Raw genomic sequence first — 15,783 nt, forward strand, 5'->3', positions numbered from 1 at the left:
CGCGCCCCCGTACCCTCATGGCCTCCTGGTTGATGTCTTGACGTAGGGTCCAAGTCCTCTGGATCATGTTTGTTCCGAAAATCACGTCCCCGAAGGTTTCATTCCGTTCGGACACCGTTTGATATTCTTTTTCTATGAAACCCTAAAATAGGCAAAAAAACAACAATTCTGGGCTGGGCCTCTGGTTAGTAGGTTAGTCCCAAAAATAATATAAAAGTGTATAATAAAGCCCAATAATGTCCAAAACAGAATATAATAAACTATAAAAAATTATAGATACATTGGAGACGTATCAGACACTGCCACGATCCCCTTCGCTCATCACCATGGATGACACCGAGGTGTTGTCCCAAAGGACCTCTCCTGGTCGCGGAGCGGTGGGCAAGGCCGTCGAGCAAGAGCCCGAGGTTAATACCTCGGTTGCCAAAGACATAGGGGAGGCAACCCCTATGACAACCGATGGTGGGGCCTCCCAACAATCCGGGCCCCAAGCGAACACCACTCCGGAGACCAATGCGGCTCCGGGATCAGGTGAGCAGCCCCCTTCGAAGGAGGGGGAGTATCAGCTCCATCGACGGCCTCCACTGATTCGGAGGCTCCGAACACTCTAGCGGAAGCACTGCGATGTGCTTCCATCGTGGAGGAGCACCGCACCCTGATGGGTATGGTGGTAGAGAAGGTTCGGTCTTCCAAGAGTGGATTGAAAGAAGCCTTTACCAGCCTACTAACATGCTTCGAGGTATGTGATGTAATGCTCTAAACGCTTTTCCATATATATATATATGCATGTATACAGATAGTAGCCCCTGACAATACAAAAAAAATACACTTCCGTGATGATACATGTTTGTCACAGTAGGTCGCGTTTTTTGTCATGCATGTACATCCATGACAAATTTATGACAGAATCAAGATAGTCATACCTGTGCTGTCATAGAAGTGTTCCATGACATTACCAAAATTATCATCACGGAAGTGTCCACTTCCATGACGATAAATCGCGCGTCACAGAAGTGCGTCAAGGGTGACCGACACGTGGCATCCACCGTAACGGAACGCCATTAAGCTATCGGGTCGGTTTTGGATCCGATGACCCGTTAACAGCCTCGACCAATGGGAAATTTCCACGTGTAAAATTCTTATTGGCCGGAGAAAACACGTGTCATCTCATTAGTGGGTCAGATAGGTGCCTATGATACGTCGACACGTGGTACGGCCCAACAGAGGCCCATTCCTGTGAAAAGGCCGGCCCGTTTGACTTGGTCAAAAGGTGGTGGGCTGGCCCATGGAAAGCCTGTTAACGGCCTATTCGCATATAGCCCATTTACAGCTCGCTAACCCAAGGCCCGTTACACCCTATCCGAATTAGGCCCAGTAGCGTCATCTGGGCCATCCAATATGATTCCAGCCCGTTTTCACTTCTGGCCCATGTATGGCCCATGACGTCTTTCGGCCCATATGAGGCCCTATGTAACTCTTGGCCTATTAACGGCCCATGGTGAAACTGGCCCGCAATGAACAGTGTATCACTTTACACCCATTAACGGCCCATGGTGAAACTGGCCCGTAATGAACAGTGTATCACTTTATACCCATTAACGGCCCGTTATTCCGTTTGGCCGTTTCCAACCCATGTTATCTTTAGGCCTTCTCAGAGCCCATTTATTCTTGGGCTCATTTCCAGCATTCGTTTACTTACGGCCCGTTACTGTCATTTTCTGCTTGTGGGCCAAATTCAGCCCGTGGTTACAGTCGACCCGTTTGTGGTCTGTTAATACGTTGGGCCGTTTTCATAGCGTCATCAAATATGGCCTATTGACGATGGCCCGTTACGGTCGGTCCATGAACGGACGATTCCAACTCTAGCCCATTTACGGCCATAATGCGGCCTATTATTGGCCCATGTTTGGCCAATCGATCATACGGCCCGTATAAGGCCCATTGATGATACGGCCCATAGAAGGCCTACTGTTTCTACGGCCCGTAGAAGGCCCACTGTTTCTACGGCCTGTAGGAGGCCCAGTGTCACTACAGTAAATATTAGCCCATGGTTATTGTGGCCTAGTTTTAAAAAATAGGTTATTGCATCCACTAGTTAACCGCGGAAAAAGAACTGCAATGACTACAAGCAAACAAATAAACAAGACAACAAGGAAATAAATAAGCAAGCAACTAACGCTAGGCTATCACGGCTATTACACATATTACATCCACTAGGCATCAAAGTTCGCCACCAGTGCAAATATAGGGAACAAAGCAGCATATCATATACACTGGCCGTCAAAATTGGCCACCAGTGCAAATAAACACGGCAGCAAAACAAGAGCATAACTGAAACAACTTCAGAAGAGCTCAAGAAACGTTATCCTGGGTATCCACCATGCTGGCAATAAGCTTAGCAAGCTGATTAGCTTTGTCCTGTTTGGCGCTAAAATCCTCCAACGCTTGCTGTTGCACCAGAATGTATGCATCTGAATGCTCCAGGGACTTCCGCAGTCCTTCCGCTTCTTGTCGCAGCATAGCTGAACGATGTCTTTCAGCTTGTAGTTGAGACTCAAGAAACCGAACTGATTCAGATAGTGAGTTTGAATAGCTTGTGCAAGCGGTAGTGGCCAGTAACTCCAACACTAAACCAAGACAGGATGTGTCACTATCCTGAACCTTATCTACATTACTTCCTTTACCGTTGCTTAATAAGGCACTCTTCCCCAATATTCTGTCAGCATTCTAAAAGAAGAAACAAGCAGACACATAACAAGTTTAGCATGTGCTAGTATATGAAACTCATTTCGGTGAACCAGTTCATTAGTAAGGTGGACAGGATTAAACTACCAAGTCTTCTATTGCCAAGTACTAGTACATAATAAAAGCATCAAACAAACATATATCTATGTCCTATGGTAGCAATGGAATCTTAAATTAGAACAGTTGTTCTTCAGGTTTAGGCACTTGTTCTACATGAACAGAGTACAGTAAGATGCAAGAATATAATACTTAAAAATAGTAAATGAGCTTATAGACCTTACCACATTCTTGGTTCGGGACCATTACAGAACAAGGCGTTCCCAGTCATCATCCAGTAAATGTGTCTCAGGAGAACGTAAGGGAATTTGATGAGCTTCTTTGCCAGTGAAGTACGTGTTCTTCAGGTAATTCCGATACTGCCACCAAGCATTCTTGAAGATAGCAGAGGTATTAGCACAGGTTACCTCATCCTGAGTTTCCAAATCGGTCCTTCTCTATAGAGAAAAATGGGAAAATTTGCTGTATTATAACCATCATGGAGGTAGGATGCATGGGACAAAGCAAAGTAATTGCCATGAATAACATTACTTACACATAATTCCTGGACAAACACCTGCAACTGGCATTTTCCTTCATCTTCAATATAATATTTCTAAGATGGGAAGATACGCACATACGGTTTAACAACATCAAATGCGATAGATGCTAAACTACGACTAGCTGGTTGTGCTTCCTCCACAGGAATAGGCGTACTAACTGGTGGAGTTGGGGTTCGCCGTGATAGTACTGGCCCTTTGGGCACTGGAGCTGCCTTACTAACTGCTCTTGTTTGGGAGGTCTGTGGTGGAGATGGTGCTGTGTCAACAGGAACTGGGTTACTATCGGCTGGGGTTGGGGTTAGATTGGGTGAAGCTGGTTCTCTGTCCATCATAGTAGGGGTACAATCTGCGAGAGTTTGGGTTATGTGTGGTAGGGCTGGTTCTTGTGCATGTACAACCGGGGTGCTATCTCCACCAAGAGGTAGCACTGTTTTATTTGAAGACCGTGTTTTTAGTCCGCTAGATACTGGCATCACCCGCTCCAATTCAAATGGCTGATAAACAGGAAACATAGTTGAATGTACAGACATTGTATGAGAGACAGATGCAATAGATAGTGTGGAAAAAAGAGGGCATAAAATAGTTGACATGTATATTGTTTAACTAAAACGGATAGCATGACATCATTTCACATATATGATGTCTATTTAAACTGGATAGCATAGCATAACATAATTCAAAGATATGATGAATAACTAAATAGGATCGCATGACATAATTCACCTACATGTTATCTAAGTAATCAGGATCGCATCATTTAATTCACATATGTGATTTATATGCTAAAAAGAGGGCATTCGATATGATGTCTGAACTAAGAACATGGTGTTGAATATTGTGTATACGATGTCTAAACTATGCAATGCAAGACACCGTATGCATGATATGAGCAGTATAACCGTGCCAAGTTAGAGAATACACCTCAGTGGGGGAATAGGACTGGTCATCTGTCTCTGAATCCATCTCTGAGGAGCTATCGGGACCTAACAAGAGATCTGCTTCGACAGGTAGCACTGTCTGCTCTGAAGGCCTTGTTTTCACTCCAGATTTTTCCATCTCCCACCCAAATGGCTGATTCACAGGAAGAGTAGTTTAATGTACAAACATTGTCGACAAATGGAAATGTAATGAAGAAAAGGATGGGCAAGATATCATTCAAATATATGATGCCTGGTTAAACAGGATGGCATTGCACATTTCACATATATTATGGCTGGCTAAAAGACATGAGACTGCATAATTCCCATATATGATATAGAAACTAAACAGGTGGCATTACAGAACATGTCTAAACTAAGCAGATGACATATATGATGTCAAAAGTAGGCACTGCAAGGCAAGATATGCATGATATGACTAACATCATCATGTCAAGGTAGAGCAAACACCTTGGGGGTAAATAGGAGTGGTCAGCAGCGTCCGAATCCGCCTCAGAACAGATATCTTCCTCTGGATTACAATCTGGAGAGGGGTGGGGAGGGTTTGCCATTGAACCCACCATGGAGCGATGTCTGCATGACATTGTATTGCCGCGCAAAACTCTTCTCTTTTTCTCTACATGTTCAGCATGACTATGTACAATATCTGACATGCATACGAAAAATATGGTGAGATTATGTAAGGAGAGCATGCAGAAATTTAGAGTGATGGTAACAACCAGTGGATCGATGTTTTTCCGTTGAACCAAAATAGCCCTAATGGATCGACGTGAATGTATAGTAATAAGTGATGCAACAAGTGTACAACCTCTTTGCCGTAGTCGTGTCCACCTCAGCATCATTGGGTTGGTCGCTAAATCAGTTGAGGCAGAGGTGGCTGTCGGAGGTGTGGAGGAAGATCTGAGGAATCTGTAGACGGCGTCCAGGGCACTGCTCTATTGTGATGGATCATTCTGTCGTTGGAGCAGATCCCGTGAGCCGTAAGACGTCAAGGCTGAAGCAGCACAAGACAGACATCGTCTATCTCAAGTGGGATTCTAATAGCATCTCCAATAGATGATGTAAAATGGATGTAAAATTAACATCACCAAAAACCACCTGACAACAACAGATGAGGTAAAAACTGTTGACTCTGAACTTAACTGTCGAAACTGAAATTTACTGTGGAATCTGAATGCTACTATCGAAACTGAATGCAATGGTAGCAGAGAGGTACTTGACACGTAGTTTAGGGAGGGCCTGCAGTTCATCTTCAACCTCCACCCCCTGAGCCGCCAGCCACCACCGGCCGAACCGCCGGCCCCAGTGCCGCCTCGCCGCCCCGAAACAACTCACAACCGCCGCCCCGGCCAGCCCTCTAGGCCCCCTGCCCCCACCCTGAACCCTAAGATAGATAGTGGGGTACCTCTCCGGCGAGCCCCCGTCCCCGCTGCGGGTGGTTCTTCCTTAACTCCGGCGAGCCCCCCAACCCCTAAAAATCGACTGACCCAAAAGTCGATTCAGTCGACTGAAGTGTGGCTTAATCGGAGCACAGCAGCAGCACGAGCGAGGGGGAGAGCAGCAGCAGCATCTGGGCGAGCGAGCAATCGAGCGAGAGCCGGAGCAGCAGCAGCAGATCCGGCTGGAATGGCCGCTGCCGCCGAAGGGGCTTCGCACTGGGGGCAGCCGTCGTGGAGATGTCGCCCGCGGCGCCGGCTTCAAGGTAGCTGCTCCATGGGGGTGCGGGATGGAGCACCATCGGCGCCGGGAGGTCGAGTTAAGGAGAAGGTGCGATGCGATGAGTGTACAACTTCTTTGGTGGCGCCGAGTAGGCCTCGGCTTCGTCCGAGGAGTCGGTGAGGATGCTGCGGTTCTGGTGGAGCAGGTTAAGGTGACGCTGTGGGGATGGAGCAGCCGCGATAGACGAGGCGATCGTCGGAGCAGCTCCTTGGAGGTGGAGGACGGGGCGGCTGAACCGGCGGGACGACAAGATGGACGACGGATCCTCATTGGGGGAGGTGGACGAGGGACGTCGAGCTGTTGTGGTGGACGACATCGTCGGGGAAGAGGCTCCGGCTGGGCAGCGGTGACGTGGCGGACGGAGGAGGGTGGGGTTTCACGGCTGGAGCAGAGAGGTTATGGCGGCCTGGGATTTTGAATGGCGAAAAGGGGGCGATGGGAGGGGGTGAAGCATGACTTAGGAACACGCTTGTCCAAAATGTAGGGTGTGTTACAAAAGTACCCCCCACCGATTTGAACTAGTGGCCCTTTCGGCTCAGGGTTAGAAGGGGGATTTTGTGTGTCGGGATTTGGCAGCTGGAGGGAGTTTTTGCGCGCATTGTAATTTCGGGATAGCAAGGCGTGGGTTGTGAAGGCGCAAGTTTTGGGAGCACGATATCTGAATTTTTGGGATATAACAAGACGCGGGTTGAATTTTAGGGACAAGCCTAACGTGTAGTAATATTGTACTTGTACGTACCAAATCAATTCGCACTTCCCTCAACCAAAAAGAAAATGAAAAAATAAAACTATTCACACCACACAAAGAGAGAGTCTTGCCCCATTTTACTATACAAATGCTATTTAAAGCTACTCCCTCCTTCCATCTATATAGGGCCTAATGCGTTTTTTGATGCTAACTTTGACCAAATATTAGAGCAATGATATATGACATGCAACTTACACAAAGCACACCATTAAATTCGTCTGTGAAAGGTTCTTTCAATGATATAATTTTCACATTGTGCATGTCATGTACTATTAATCTTGTCAATAGTCAAAGGCAGTCTTAAAAATCTAATTACACCCTATATAGATGGAAGGAGGGAGTATGAATCCATGTTATGGAAGGAGATCATATAAATCAGACGACCTATAATGCAGGATGGCAGGCACACCATCATCAACAACTCCGTTTTTTATAAGAGTAGAGATAAAATATATTAAATGTAGTATACCATGTTCATAACCACACCATGTGTATCACCGTTATATATATTCACACATCTGTCGGTTTAAAACACTATGATAAATTCTTCAAATATCCGAATTCGCTTTTTATAATGAAATATATATGATCTCTATTCGTCTTTTACACCCACACAACCCTCTTATCTTTGTAGCTAGCACTAACTTTCTCTTGTGCATGCACACGCTCGCATCCCTCTCACCCTCCCTCAGCATTCTCTAGCTCCATCGCGCAAATTCGTCTTTTCACTTTAGGCCGTTCACCCACGATATGTGTAGGCCCCCCAGCCCCTTCTTTACGGCACACATCGATCGATATGCCTCTCTAGCCAGGTGTGCCTAGCACAAACACAAGCTTCCCCTCTTCTCTTGTCACCGTCCATGCCTCACTCCCACCACTCTTTTCATCGTTCTCATACTCGCACACTCCTCCCCCTCGATATAGTATGCCTCTCGTACCACCTCCTACATGCATCCCTCTCTCTCTATCCTTCTCCTCGCGCCTCATTTGATTCTAACACACACATGCATGTATACCGATCGATCTCCCAACATATACCTAGATCGTCTTTAACTACCCCCCATCGATCGACGTACCTCACAAGTTATGTCTCTCCTTTCTCTTACAAAGGGCGATTGATCTTCCTATGTTGTTACGTCTTCTTACCACATCCACATCGCCCCCCCTCATCATTCGTGCATGCCTCCTAACCCGTCTCTCACACGCACGTGCACAGACAACAAGCAGCCATCTCCTCTCTTATTGATATTGCGGGCATGCCCTCTGTTTGTCTAGCAAGCCTATCCCATCATTTGTTAGAAGCAACTCCACTACCACCCCCTCCAACACTCTATCTCTGTCTCTCTACCAACCTTATTCATCTCCTACACAGATGCATGGATGCCGATGGATCTCCCTTAATACATGAGGCAGATCGATCTCCTTAATACATGAGGTAGGCCTCTCTCCTCCTCCACACATATACCAGCCATTGTACCTCTATAGTTAATTGGGGCTCCCTCTTCCCCCACCACACACTGATAGTCGAGCGCTGCAGGTAGGTATCCATGCCACAGAGACAAACTGCACATGTCCCATCTCATGTTCCAGTAGGCCAGACACTCTATATCTTTAACGTGGGCACACACAAATTCGATGGCACTCTTTATCGATCGCGCGCGTGCACACACACACACACACATCATCCCTCTCTTCGATTCTATGGACACCTCAAGCCAATGAAACCTCCACTCTCTTCTCGTGGATCGCCCCCTCTATATATATGTTATATCCAGGACTCTATTTCACACACATTGCATATGTTAAATTTTTTGATTGACCCCCCCCCCCCACAAAAAAACTCTCAAGAACCCATACACTATATCTCTCTAGGTTTGTATCTCTCTCACACAACCCCACGTTGGTGGTGTACGTATACAAGAAGAGAATAGGTGCACCGTGCACATACTCACGCTTCGTGCCCAGCCACACCCGCGCGGGTACATGGTGGAGCTCATTTCTCCGTAGAAGCTGAATTTGTTTTTGAAACATCAAGTGGCCAGAGACTCGAAAACTTATTTCCCATTAGTGACTTGTCAGGGCGGTGGATTTTAGTTTGTACGATAATGCTGCATCCACCTAAAGTAACGAAAGTTCTTACATAAACTTCCTAGTAATTCCCTCTTCGTAGGTGCAGCATTACTCCTAACATTTGTAATATCAGTTTGAAACTTGTAATATTGACGTGTCCTATTCCTGCGTTTTCAAAATCCTGCGAATCAAACAGGTCCTGAGTTGGTGATGATGTTGTGCCTCCCATCTTTCACCAATAGCCGTCGGATCTAGATCTGACGCATACAAACCAAGCTTCTCCATTTTTGCAAAAAGATGCCCGCACTTGTTCCCTATTTACAAACAACTCCTTGTCTCTCACAATCAGCCTCATCTCCTCCCCACCACATCTAGGAGTAGAAGGCCGTGGAAAAATCTGGCGCGATGGCCGCTGCCGGAGCCGTCCACCCCCAATCTTGGTGTTCCGTGCAATGCACGGGCATCTACGCACGGGAAATTATGTCGAACAGGGCTAGTTGTAAGCAGGCTAGCTCTACAGCCATGATGATAGTGACTGCAGATGGTGAGGCTGACTATGGTATGCCGAACACGGCGCCTATACTCAGGTGTCATCTCCGGCGCAGGGTCTTGTCACTTCACTGTGAGGAGCAGCACGTAATAATTTGACCAACGGGTAGTACAGTGCTAGTACTCCTACTACTACATTGGTAGTACTACTACTAGTACTAGTAGCACCACCGTCTGGATTTAGGACTACTACCACGTCCATATGGATTTTATTATTTGACTAGCAATATCTAGTAATGCATGTCACCAAAAATGTACTACTCCCTCTATAAATAAATACATGGTGTTTTATTCCTATCGGCGAGAGAACTTAATGTTTTTTTGCTACTCCTAACTAGAGTACTAATAGGATTACATGCAATGAACTAAACACTGCATGTCATGTTTGGTAGTCTCAAGTCATTGAAAGCATGCACGGTCCACATCTCTCATTGGTTGATATGTCACGAAATAAGAAACAAGAGGGAGTTAATGCACCATGCCTAAGTATTTTGGGATTATTTGGTTTTCGTAAGGTGACTTACATAACATTTTTGTTTACATGCATTAACATTTTATTAGTTAAATCAAAGGTCAAAACTTGGCGCAAAATGCAAAGGGGACCAATAAACCAATAAACATCAAACTTCTCTCATTTGGCCCCAACTAGAGGTCCGGTGAGATGACTATACTGCACCAGCACGGAGGGGGACGCAACTTCATTGACTTACGACAACTGCCTTTGGGTGAATGACACGTGGCCCCAGGGGGTGGCTGGCCCACCTATCATATAGCCAAAGGCAGGTGCAGTAGAGGGCTAAGGAGTAGTACGAAATCCTATGTACCTACGCACGCTAACCAAGGGCTGAGTGATCACTCAAATCGTAAGATCAGTTGACTAGAAGCTACGCTAGACCCATGGAGGCGATGAGCGCGAGCATCAGACGGCTGTGCCAGATGGTCCACGACGCCGGCCTGCGGCCCGGCACCGAGGAACGTCTCCAGGTAGTATTGCTTGAGGCCACCAGGGCGAGGGGCCGCTTGGATGACAGCTTCGTCTCCTTGTTCGACAAGGTCCTCATCGGTTTCCTCGACAAGTTCACCATCGTCAAGAAGCTTGTGGACAACTTTGACGTAAGCCTCCAGCCGACGCACCCAGGCTCTGCGATGCCCGCCACACTCAATGGCCACTATGGTAACAACCTCTTCGGTGCACTGGTGGCCCTGCGACTACCCGCCGTCGCGCCGGAGAATGTCCACCTCGAGGTCGCGCTTGCCGCGCAGCGCCTGGCACAGCAAGACACCATCGACATAATCACCCACGTCTATGCGCAAATCATCCACAAGGACTACTACATGCAAGAGGAGGACAATAGGACGCTGGCCTTCTTGGAGTGTGGGGCAACCTTGGACGGCACTGTTCAGAAGCACGTTGAGCTCGCCGCCAACGCCGCTGCTCCTCACACGTCGGTTGGTGACCCGGCGCACTAGGGCGTGAGGATGTCGTTGAACGTTGATGGATCCGTATGTATTTTTATCTTTCCATCAAATCCATGTAGTAGTATATGATACTACAGTAATTATCTTACCTTCCACATCAACTTCATAATTTTCATACGTACTCCATGCATGAACGGCGCCAGAACCAAACTTCTCATTACTCAGGGCAAAATCGTTATTTTTTATCTATCGGTCGCGCCATGGAGCAGAACCAAATTTTACAAGTTACGAGTTCAAAAGGAAAAGCCTGCCGTGATCATGTCGCACCCTCACATGGTTGGTTCGGCACGCCGCTCAAGCGGGAATGCGTGTGGTGTTGCATTTTCACTTACAAGTGGGACCACAGTTGAGCAAACCGACTATCGGCAAACCCCCACCCCGCCCACCGCGTGATCGCTGAGAAAACAGGAGGGAGAAGAGATGGCTATAGCACGGACTCCAAGAAAATTGGTGTCGGATGGGACTCGTGTGGGTGGCGTGTGCCGTACTGCTAGACGTGAATGCTAGTTATGGCCCCTGCCACCCCACTATATCGAGGTACGTAGAACAAATTTCCTGCAGTCCGTGCTCAGCCCTCCTCTATCTCTCTTCTCAGCCAGCCAGCGGACGCGTAGAGCCCATCGTTTGTTTGCTCACATGAGGCCCCACATGTCAGTGAAAACGCAAGAGGACCCACTGAACCTGCACATCTTTCACCTTGACGTGCTGGTGATGAAAAACAAATCCAATAAAGATCTTCGGTGGCCGCTTTTGGAGTTACTCAAGAGTAGTAAGATTTTATTTACAGTTTAACCCAAGATGCACATTTCGTGGCTTCAACTACCACTCTATTTTCTTTCATGACATGACCTGGATACTGGATGTCCCACGTGTCAGCAAAAGGAGGAAGAACCCGACCAAATCTTCGGTTCTGCTCTCGGATTAGACTAGTTGTGCTAACTTAAATTTTTTATCGTGTACTCCCTCCGTTCCAAACTACTTGACTTCCATTTGTCCAAAAATGGATATACCTATATACTAAGACATGTCTAGATACATATATATTTTGACAAATAGAAGGCATGTATTGTGCAACAGAGGGAGTAGAATGGATGCAAGTTTTTGTATTGGGAAGAAGAGTACATCCATATATTGATAGAGCACAACTTAGTAGATGTTCTATCACTTTTAGCTAGCACAGATGCAAGATCGAGCCTCCGCAGATCAATAATGAATGCATCGAGAAGGCACTAATCCAACTTACATGAGTAGTAAAATGTATTCTTGTGGTTCTTGTTTTCTCTGGTCTTGCTTTTCTAGTCAAAATTATCGTTGGAGTTCGTGCAAAACGGAGGTGCGTTTGGGGTCCTGCGTTGGAGTTGGCCTTACAAGTGGGACCACAGTTAAGGAAACCGACTATCGGGAAACCCCCACCTCGCCCGCCACGCTATGGCTGAAGTTAGAGAAACGATGAGGTTGAAGAGATTGCTCTAGCACGGACTCCAAGAAATAATATGGTGTCAGATGGATGTCGTGGTGGTGGCGTGTGCCGTACTCCTGGACGTGAATGCTTGTTCTGGCCCAGGCTACCCTACTACTCCTACTACTTACTCCTACTAGTATATAGTATACTAGTATCGAGGATTCGAGGTGCTGGTTATGTACAACTAACACATTAACATATGGCTATAGTAAAAACACCCGCCCGACGCACGAAGCATGTGAAGCTAGTACAAATTTAGAGAAGCGACTCGAAAGCCATTCATATATTTAGTAAGTTTATCACAGGCATATCATTTTATTACATACAACAGGTCATCAACCCACAACGACAATGAGGATACATTATAAATACTAAAGTTTTCACCACACAACAAATAACAAGCCATGAAATGAACTTCAATTCAACCATTCCGCGGCGTTGGAAACGCTTGCTTTGAACCACAAGTAATTCTCTGGGATAGGCCATCCGTTGTCGATCTGGAGACCAATGCAGGACTGATCATCCAGGCTGAAGCGGCCTACTATATCAGTACCAGGGTAGGGAACCACCCAAATGTCCGAGGTATACACACAGTTGCTACTCATAAATGTGTCAACAGCAGTTGGATCGCCTTTCACCATCATCGGATAGTTTTGTTCAAGGAAGAGTGAGTTTTCTCCAATACTATCAATTCTGTGCCAGGGAGGAGTTGGCGCTAGCACACTAGTATCCATCCTGAATACCATGCAACGGGTGTTGGAATAGGTCCGGAGAATGCGACCATGGGAGACACCTGCTTCCTTAGAAGTAACATCATCAGTGGGCTGTATACACACAAGAAGAGGTGATCCATCAGAATTAGTTGCCATGCACCATAGAGTATATGGGCGCTGCTCGTGATCATCACCATCGGCATCTCCCCCTTGGTTATAAAAATTTTCAAGTATAGGTGGTGGGATGTTCACAGGACCTTGGAAACACAAGAAGAAGGTTAATTAGTAAAGGGAAACTTGCTAACCCGCATGCATGTGGATGAAACAATTATAATTACGGTGGAAGACAAACGTACCGAAACTACTAGGATGCCATGCAAAAACAGTGCCACGAGTGGTGGCAGCAAACACAAGGCCCTCGTATTGAATTGCATCACAGTACTCATCCGTGTACAGAAACTGATTTTTGAGCAATATCCATCGAGTCGAACCACGAAGGACGGCAACAAGCTTGTCGAAGATAGCAACAACTTGATAGTTGTTGTAATTCCAAGAGCGGTTGGGAACTCGACAAATTGCTATCTTCCGTAGAAGACAGTCACCATGATCGTATTTGAACATGCGTACATTGCCGGTGTGCTCAACCTCTAGGCAGTGTGCTGAGATTTTTGGAAGTGGAACCCGGTGACGAGTGTACACATTCACAAGTTCCCACTCGTAGTTGGACCCAATGTAAACAATCAAATCTCCATTTGCGCCCGCCCAAGCCTTGCCCTCAAGCGATGGCATCTTAACATCATACGTATCATTATCAAGCGGCATCAACTGGCACAGGGCGAGGCCTCCGTCGTGTCGGCGCCAGTCATCAGGGTCATAGCAAAGAAGATAGGGGAGATCAAACCGCTCCTTGACTCTTGGGTTCTTTGTCATGATGTTATTAGTTGAGTTGGGAATGGGCTTGAACGAACCTTCCATGCTAGCCGAGGTGATGACGTCGCACCGATCAATGAGTTCCTCCATCACGTCATCTTTCAGATCGGGGCAAGAATAACAGGGTCATTTCCGGCCTGTTCCCTCCATGGAGAAGATGATCAAACAATGGCAGAAGAAAGGGTGAAGGGCTGAAGGAAAATGGAGGAGGGAGAGGAAGAGCGTGCGACAGCAGTTCCAAATCGAGAGGGAAAGGCGAAGAGTCGGTGGACGGTTGTGAGTTTGCCATGGTTCATGAAGAGGGTCCGTTTGAAAATACTCCTATACTCCGAACTCGCCGTCGTCTCACTGATATGTTGGAATGGGACCACATGTCAATGAAACATGGTGTGTAATTTCTCGTGCAAAATGCATTCTGGCCGCGTTGGCCCGAGGTGCCGCATTAGTTATCGACCTTTATTTTTTTAATGCCATGCCGATCAATTTTGAAGCACGACTAACTGGTACTGTACGTGGAGAGGATGACAGCAGGGACCCGCCAAGGTCATGGCAGTACGCAAGCAAGTGCCTCCTTATTTCAAGCCAATAAAAATGGCTCCTCCTAGTGGATTTCTGACATCTGGGTCCCATGCCATTGTCAACGTAGTCAATAAACGAGAGAATTGCACAACGAGCGGCTGACACCAGGGACCCAGCAGCTCGCCCAGTTATTTTTGTTTTGGGTTAATTTGATAAATGCCACTCCAAATCTGGTGTATCCGAGAAATGCCACTGCAATTTCCAAACTTTGAAAAATGCCATTTCATGCCATTTCTAGTGGCATTTTTCGAAGTCTGGAGTGGCGTTTTTCAAAGTTTGCAAACTGCAGTGGCGTTTTTCAAAGTTTGCAAAAATTGCAGTGGCATTTTTCAAAGTTTGGAAATTGCAGTGGCATTTTTATGAATCGCCATAATTGGAGTGGCATTTATCTAATTTGTTTTGAGACGGAAGCAGGGTGTCAACTGGGCTGTGCGGGACACTCTGGCCTGTCTAGACAGCCTTTTCTTTTATGTTTACCACAGACCAGCCCAGTAGTTTTTTTTCTTTCTGAAAATGGCTAGCCCAGTTCTTTTGTGATTTGTCAAGTAAGTCGCTTTATCAGGCCTGTTGGGCTGCAAATCTTTCAAGACGAGGAGAGCTTCATTGGGCTGGCCGAGAAAATGGCCTATCAGTAATGAGAAATGGGCTGTACATTTTTAAAACACATCAAACCGGCAATTATTTTCAAATATCTTTTTTTCATTTCGAGATTTTAAATTGCATTGATTTTTATGCATGGACAATTTATTGGATTTTATATTGATATACATTTATTTTTAAAATCAGTCTGAATGTGACTAGAAATTTTGGCATTAAAAAAAGTTCAGACCGCACCGACATATGCATAATTTCGTATAATTTTTTAACTGTGGCCACAATATGGGCTGTAATGCTAACATAAAGAATATGGTCTCAAAAAAGCCTGTAAGAATTAGCAAATGAGCTGTAAATTATTTGAAATAATAGCAGATGGGCTGTATGCTATTTTCCACATATTTGAGGCTTTCCACAGATGGCCTGTATACTGTTGGATGTCCATCCAACGGCCGTCGTGCTTCTTCAATCTCTGCTCTTCCTGCTCCAGCCGCTCAAACAAGCGCCGATGGGACTGCCTGCTCCCTCCTCCCAGCGACCGGCTATGCTGCCGCGCAGGCCAAACCGCCCCATCGTACTCCCATCGCTGGCCTAGCCATCCCTCTACTCACCCACACCTGCCGTTATTCTCCGGTGACGGCAGACGAACCAGTAAACC

Source organism: Triticum aestivum, chromosome 1A, assembly GCF_018294505.1.
Source record: "Triticum aestivum cultivar Chinese Spring chromosome 1A, IWGSC CS RefSeq v2.1, whole genome shotgun sequence".
NCBI lineage: Eukaryota > Viridiplantae > Streptophyta > Magnoliopsida > Poales > Poaceae > Triticum > Triticum aestivum.